Source organism: Hyla sarda, chromosome 1, assembly GCF_029499605.1.
Source record: "Hyla sarda isolate aHylSar1 chromosome 1, aHylSar1.hap1, whole genome shotgun sequence".
Taxonomy (NCBI): Eukaryota; Metazoa; Chordata; class Amphibia; order Anura; family Hylidae; genus Hyla; species Hyla sarda.
The window spans coordinates 559,382,891-559,390,803 of NC_079189.1; the positions used below are offsets into that span (position 1 = coordinate 559,382,891).

The 7,913-nt window shown below is 56.7% G+C and overlaps 1 non-coding gene and 1 pseudogene across 1 annotated transcript; both read left to right on the plus strand.

The window, feature by feature from the left end:
• Positions 1-2,244: 2,244 nt before the first annotated feature.
• LOC130344762 (U2 spliceosomal RNA) lies at positions 2,245-2,437 on the plus strand. Its single transcript, XR_008883606.1, has one exon. It is a non-coding gene; the product is annotated as a U2 spliceosomal RNA (small nuclear RNA).
• Positions 2,438-3,140: 703 nt separating this feature from the next.
• On the plus strand, positions 3,141-3,275 carry LOC130337201 (U1 spliceosomal RNA; annotated as a pseudogene).
• Positions 3,276-7,913: the final 4,638 nt, after the last annotated feature.

The following is a 7,913-nucleotide window of genomic DNA, read 5'->3' on the forward strand; positions in this document are numbered from 1 at the left end:
TACGAGGAGATGGTGGTGGGGGGCGGAATGCCTCCGTCGTTGAGGGAAGGGATGATCACGATCTTGTATAAGCGGAAGGGGGAGAGATGTGACCTGAAAAACTGGCGTCCCATCTCTCTCCTGAACGTGGACTACAAGATCCTCGCCAAGGTGCTGGCCAACAGGCTGAAACCTGTCATGGGGCAGATCGTCCATCCGGACCAGACCTGCAGCATTCCTGGCCGCAGGATTGCCGACAGCCTTGCCCTTGTGAGAGACACGGTCCATTACATCCAGGACCGCGGGGGCCGCGCCGCCCTGGTCAGCTTAGATCAGGAGAAGGCGTTCGACCGTGTCTCCCACGCATTCATGGACAGGGTTTTGCGCAGGCTGGGTCTGGGGAAGATGTTTTGCTCTTTTGTTAACGTTATGTATTTTGACATTTACAGCACGGTGTTGGTGAACGGCTGGAAGACTGACCCCTTTCCTATTCTTTCAGGGGTTAGACAAGGCTGCCCTCTTTCACCTCTCCTTTTTGTTTGTGTTATAGAGCTCTTCGCTGAGACTATCCGGCAGAATGGAGAGATCAGAGGGATCACCGCACCAGGACCAGATCGCCACGAGGTCAAGTGCTCGCTCTACATGGACGACATGACCGTCTTCTGCGCTGACCAGCGTTCGGTGACTGCACTCGTCCAGACCTGCGAGGACTTCGGCAGAGCTTCGGGGGCAAAAGTCAACTGCGGGAAGTCGGAGGCCATGCTCTTCGGGGAGTGGCACCTGGCTTCTTCCGCCCCCTTCCCCTTTACTATTAAGCCGGACTTCATTCAAATTCTTGGAGTCTGGTTCGGGAAGGAAGGAGCGGCCCTTAAGTCTTGGCAAGACCGACTAGGAAGGATAAACTCAAAGATCGGACTGTGGAGCTCCGGAAAGCTCACGATGGAAGGCAAGGCACTTGTCCTGCGGAGTGAAGTTTTGCCTGTGCTCCAATATACCGCACAGGCCTGGCCTCCCCATACCACCGTTTGCAAGGCCATCACCCGGACAGTGTTTGGCTTCGTCTGGGGCAAAATGGACAGAGTCAAGAGGACCGTGATGTACAAGGAACCCCGCAAGGGTGGGAAGGGAATACCCGACATCCCCGCTCTGCTGAGGGCCTCCTTTGCATGTGTCACGGTGCAGCGGACTCTTGTTGAAAAGACTGGCTCAGCGGGCAGGTCCATGTCTCGCTTGCTTCTCATGCCCCTCTGGAGACAGCTGGGCTGGGACAAGTGGGACAGCTCCATCCCTTACAACTGGAACACTCCCTGGTTCTATGGGGATGTTGTCCGGTTTGTGAGGGAGCACCAGCTGGAAGGACTGAAACCCGACCTATGGAAGCCGAAGACAATCCACAAGCTCATCCGAGCTAAGGACTTGACCGAGCTGGTTCCGGGACTCCCCGCAGCCACTGCAGAGACAGTTTGGAACAATGTGGCCTCAAAGCGGCTTACCAATGGACACAAGGACTTGTCGTGGATGGCCGTCATGGGAGGTCTCTCTCTCAGGTCATTCATGCATGCCCGCAACCTGTGCAAGACCCGGTACTGCCCCCGTTGCCCCTACGTGGAGGAAACATCTTTCCACGTGTTTTGGCAGTGCCCCTTTGCACAGGGTCTGTTGGACGCCCTAGAACATGAACTCAGAGACTCAGTGCCCAGGAGCTGCCTATCGTACCATTCGGTGCTTTACGGCCTGTTCCCTGGGACCCACGACGTGGAGGCCATCCAGGAGGCCTGGCGCCTTATGAACTGTTTTAAGGACGCAGTGTGGCTCTCCAGGAACCGCCTCGTGATCAACAGGGAAAACATGTCCGTCCGGGACTGCCGCAGGTTCATCAAGAACCTGCTTAGAGACTATTCCATCTTGGACAGCTCGGCCGTTGATGAGGAAGAAGAGGAGTGAAGACCCCTCTCCTTCTCCCATGTCTCCCTGAAGATACAGCCCAACAGTTTGGCCCTGTGATCCGCCCCCTCCCTACCCCCACATAGTCGCCCACACCCCTACCCCGATCACAGATTGTATTATTTGGTTTTTGTTTGATCTCTTGTGCTTTTCTATTGCAGGATTGAGCTGAATGTTAGAGTAGCATGGTGTGCGATGTAGAGCTTAGGGAACCTTTGCTGTGTATTGTACTATCATGCTTTGTGTGACTGTAATTTATTGTACGACTTGTAATGACTGAACGGAAAATAAAGCTCTTTCAATCAAAAAAACTAAGGTGGTTCTCGGCCTTTTGGCTAAGATCAAGTGTAGTATCTGTTCTTATCAGTTTTTCATGCCGGTGGACAGTAACGCCGGTATGGGGCTGGTGGGGATGGGTGCTGCATGGAGGATGCAGGTGTACCAGGGCTTTCCGGGGCTGGTTCTGAGGAATCAGCTCGACGGCTGCCCTGATGTGACCTGTTCCCTCCGGGTCTCGCCATGAGGCTGAGAGGGTCTAGAGCCGAGGTACTTTGTGCCTCGGGGAGTGGTGACCCCGAGGTGCCGAAACTCACTGGGAGAATAGGCTCACTGAGTTGAAGCACGGGCACCATAATCTCTTCACCTTGTGGCACTCACCTCTTGATTCCCGGCCTTCTGGCTAGGATCAGAGAAATTTTTATAGATCCGGCCGGATGTCCGGGCAGTATATCTGCACACATTCACTTATTTATTTCTTTTTTGTCTCACTGTGTCACTTTTTGCGTGTTGTGTGTTCACAGGATTTGTCAGGATGCGGTAGCCCTTCTGGGTGTCCCTCCTGGCGGTCTAGGGGAGGTGTGTGTGGCCATTAGGTTCCGCACCTCCCTGCAAACACCCCGGGTACTCCTGCTTTGGCAGGGTACCTACCGTAATCGGCTCTGCGGGCAGATACCTTGGCTAACGCCAAGGGGGATGCCGGGAGCATTTGTGGTCCCCTAGTAGCTTCGGCGAAAAGGGACATCGAACCTGGAACCTCGCAGGTACCTTTTGGTCCGGAGGCGAAGGGTAAGGTTTGTTGGGGGGCCTCTCTCCTATCGGAGAAGGGCTTGCGATAGACCGCATCCTTTGTGCACGTTTTTTTAGTGTAACACGTTTGCACTTTTTCTTGCACTTTGGGTGAATCGAAAGCACGTTCCTCGGCTTTAAAAAAAAAAAAAAAACTAAGGTGGTTCTCCCAGGGTGAGGCTCATCCATTGCACTCCGGGTGTGCTGACCCCTGCGATTTCCCCAAATGCGGGAAACTCGACTGCATAATTTGTGGTAGTGGGGGACTGCGTTCGCGCTTTCCCCTGATTTCCTCTGGTCAAAAATAGTGCTCGTCTGTTGTGCCCTGGGTGGCTGCAGAAGTGGTGCGCCTGCTCCATCTTCTTCTCCTCCTCCACATTTTATCAGTCGAGTTTTCCTGCTGTGTTTGGGTGATCTTCAGGGCTGAGCACACCGTGGGGTGCGATGGTTGAGCCTCCGTGCGAGAATCGAGTGTGTGCGGGTGCTTTGCTTTCATTCATCCATGGGCCTGCGTCTCCCCCTTGTGGTCAATCTGCAGTGCCATCCATCCCGGCCGGTCCATTTATTTTCTTGAAGTTGTGTTGTGTTGTGTTGTGTGTGTGTGTGTGTGTGTGTGTGTGTGTGTGTGTGTGTGTGTGTGTGTATGCCTTTCAGCTTGACTTCCTAACCTCCTTTCCTCCGTATGCAGCCCTGAGCCTTCCTCCTTGTAGGCGTGGCAATGTTGAGACTGTGAGCGAGCGGCTGCACCGCACCGCCCATCCATGCAAATATCCAGTTTTGTGTCTGTCTGTGGCGTCTTTGCAGTGTTGTGATGCACGCCGCAAAGTGAATCCGGACTCATACTTACCTGGCAGGGGAGATACCATGATCGCTACGGTCTGAAGAACTCCAAGCATTGTGGTAGAGATTTTGCGTAGTACGATTGCAGTACTTTTCGTTCTTATTAGAACCGCATTTCTCTAGAGCATACCACCTGAAGATCGTCTCCTGCCTGCCTCGGAACATCTGAAGAAGGAGAAGATCTTGAAGACTGCAGCTCCGGAAGAAGCCGACGAAGAACCTGGAAGAAGGGAATCGGCGGTGAATTCCGGAACAGCGGCGAAGAGGAAGGCGGCGCAGAATCTTTTCGAAGAAACTCGCTGCCTCTGGAGAAGGATTTGCATAGCTCCTCCCACCGGGACCGGATCTGCATAGCTCCTCCCACCCGGGAAAGAAGACTTTGCGAAGCCTCTCTCCACAAGCAAGCAAGGAAGCGGAAAAGAGCCTGCTGGAAGAAGCCATGGCCTCAACCAGCAAGTCCACCCAGGAGGCTGCAGGGCAAGGCCTGGAGGTCCAGCCCCAACCACAGCAAGCTTCAACCTCCACCACGGCAAGGCAGAAGGGTGGCAGAATTCCTAACCTGGAAGCTCCAACCCTGGAGCCCTGGATGAGGCAGACTGTTGCCTTGAAGCTCAAGCCCGTGGACGGAAGGGTGCCGGACATGTCCCACGACGTGTTCTGCAAGAAGATGCTGGCGGATCAAGGCTTCCCCATGGCTGACACCCTGGGAATAGCAACCTTCTTTTCGGGAATCTTCTACATCACCTTTGCCACCATTGGGACCTGTAGAAGATACTGGGAGGTGGTGAAAGCGGCGAGTCCCGAATCCCCTTTCTCTCGCTTTGTGGGCAACTGCCTTATTCAAAGAGAGGAGAGGCGGGTGACGGTCTCAATGCGGAACCCACACACCCCAGGCACGGACATCTCGACCTTCCTGAAGCGCTTCTGCACCGTGGTGAGGGAGCCCACCCGCATCCTGAACTCACTCGGATACTGGACCTGCAAGTGGTCTGTGGTCGTCAGACTCAACAAGAACCCTGCTTCTCCAGACGGACTACAGCACCTGCCAACGACATTTTCCTTGGGCAACTCCACAGGACTTATCTTCTACCCGGACATGCCGCAGACCTGCAGGAGATGTGGCAAGATGGGCCACGAGGGCAAGGACTGTACGGAGGATGCCTGCAGGTATTGCCGTGTGACAGGTCACACGACCAAGGACTGCCCCAAGAGCAAGACCTGCAACCTCTGCGGACTGGCAGCCCACAGCTACAAGGACTGCCCCCAGAGGGAGAGAACATGGGCATCTGTGGCAGCGAGAGCACCGAAGCCAGCCCCAGCTCCGGAGCCAACACCACGGATGGCCAAGCCGACCAAGGAGGGTAAGAAGGCGAAAGCCACCACCCCTGCCCCGTCCCGCCCCTCCCCTGCCCCTCCCGCCCCATCCCCTGCCCCTCCCGCCCCATCTCCTGCCCCATCCCGCCCCACCCCTGCCCCATCCCGTCCCACCCCTGCCCCATCCCGTCCCACCCCTGCCCCTCCTGCCCCATCCCGTCCCACCCCTGCCCCTCCTGCCCCATCCCGTCCCACCCCCGCCCCATCCCGTCCCACCCCCGCCCCTCCTGCCCCATCCCGCCCCACCCCTGCCCCCCGTACCCCACCCCGGCCCACCCCTGCCCCCCGTACCCCACCCCGGCCCACCCCTGCCCCGTCCTCCCCTGCCCGGCCCACCCCTGCCCCGTCCTCCCCTGCCCGGCCCACCCCTGCCCCGTCCTCCCCTGCCCGGGCACTCTCTCCTGCCCCCCGCCCCACCCAGCCTCCTTTCTCTCCTGGCCCAGCAGCACCTAACCCCCCTCCAGCTGCTGGTGCCCGCCCTTCGGAGGACTTTCCTGTGCTTCCTCCCCCAGGTACCATACAGAGGAAGAGGAAAGGAAGGGACAACGTATCAGAAGAGTCCCACAAAAGAAAAATAATCGAGACCTGCGAGACCCCTCAAGCTTCAGATGAGGAGGAGGAGATGGAGCAGGTCTGCGAGAGCCTTGAAGCTTCAGAAGGAGAGGAGGTGATGGAGCAGGCCCAAGTGGAGCAGGTCCAAGCAGAGCCAGTCCAAGCTCAATCTATGGAGGAGCTGCTGCAGGACCCAGAGGTTAAGAAAATCCTGGACACTCCGTCCAACACGGTCTACGACGAGTTCTTGGAAGGGCGCTACGAGAAGCCACAGGAGCCGACAGGCGCCAGAGAAGAGGACCCGTCCGACCAGACTGGTAACTAGTATCAGAACTAACCTCTCTTTTTATTCCCATGGCTGATCTCAACATCTTCTGCATTAATGTGAGGAGTATTAGAGCTTGGTTTAGATTTCAGACTGTTCTTACGTTCTTAGATTCCCAGAGGTGTGATGTTTACATGTTGCAGGAATGTGCTTTGTCTGCTTCTAGGTCTTACAACCATCTGGCCAGGCAGTGGCCTCACGGCCCTTCCTACTGGTCTGGTGGGGGCGACAATAGGTCTGCGGGGGTGGCCATCCTGATCAGGGGAGGTAACTTTGCACTTGATTCCGTCCGGGAGCTCGTCTGTGGCAGACTTCTTGTCGCAGACGGTTCCTGGGCGGGTGAGCCCGTGCGGCTCATCAACGTGTATGCCTCCCCTGAGAGGGATGTCCGACTGGAGGTTCTCCAGGCCCTGCGGGCTGAACTCGCCACCACTAGAGCAGTAGTGTTGGGTGGTGACTTCAACTGCCCCATTGAGGTGGACGGGCGCAGTTCTGGCACATCCGCCAATCTGGACGTGACGTCTAAACTGCTGATTGAGATGGTGACGGAGGCATCCTTGCAGGACGTTGTCGGGTCCATCGGGAACGGCTCCGTAAACTATACGTGGAGCCGCCCAGATGGCTCGCTCCGTTCTCGGATAGACTTCATCTTCACTTCGAGAGCAGTCAGAAAGGTGTCGTACTCTATGGTCCCCTGCTTCTTCTCTGACCACAGGGCCATTCGATTCCGGGGGACTCTGGGCCATGGATTCCCACCTGGCCCGGGCTCCTGGAAGTTGAATTGTGCCCTGTTGGAGCAGAGGGAGGTCATGGAGGAACTTAGGGATGCTTACCTTGTATGGCGAAATGACAAATGTCTGTTCAAGTGCATCAGCGATTGGTGGGAATATGTTAAAGTCGAATTCCGTTGTTTCTTTCAGGCAAAAGGCAGACAACAGGCGTGTGCGAAGAAGTGGGACTTGAGGAAACTGCAGCGCGAGCTGCGGTCCCTGCAGGACCTGCTCCAGTGTGGCTGGGACGTCAGGGAGGAGCTGGAGGAGACCAAAAAGAGCTTGAAAAGGCACTTTGAGGAGGAATCCAAGCGAATCGTCTTTCGTTCCAAGGTGGAGAACCTGGAGAAGGGTGAGAAATGTAACTCTTTCTTTTTCAGGAAGCTCCATGCCGGCCACACGCCCCTGACTGAGCTACGAGATGAGACCGGACACATGAGGAGCGGCAAGGAGGAAGTGATGGGGGTCGTCCACGACTTCTACAGCAACCTCTACGCCCCCAAGTCATCCGACCCCGAAGCCGCCGAGAGGTTCCTGTCAGGTGTCACTAACGTTGTTGATCCCGCAGGTGCGGCGGCTATGGACGATCCCTTGACGGTGGGGGAGCTGCTCTCTGCCGCTAAATCCTTTAAGCCCGGCAGGACCCCGGGCAGTGACGGTCTCCCGGCCGAGCTCTACGTAGCGCTGGGTGACCTGATCTGTCCGGACCTGTTGGAGGTGTACGAGGAGATGGTGGTGGGGGGCAGAATGCCTCCGTCGTTGAGGGAAGGGATGATCACGATCTTGTATAAGCGGAAGGGGGAGAGATGTGACCTGAAAAACTGGCGTCCCATCTCTCTCCTGAACGTGGACTACAAGATCCTCGCCAAGGTGCTGGCCAACAGGCTGAAACCTGTCATGGGGCAGATCGTCCATCCGGACCAGACCTGCAGCATTCCTGGCCGCAGGATTGCCGACAGCCTTGCCCTTGTGAGAGACACGGTCCATTACATCCAGGACCGCGGGGGCCGCGCCGCCCTGGTCAGCTTAGATCAGGAGAAGGCGTTCGACCGTGTCTCCCACGC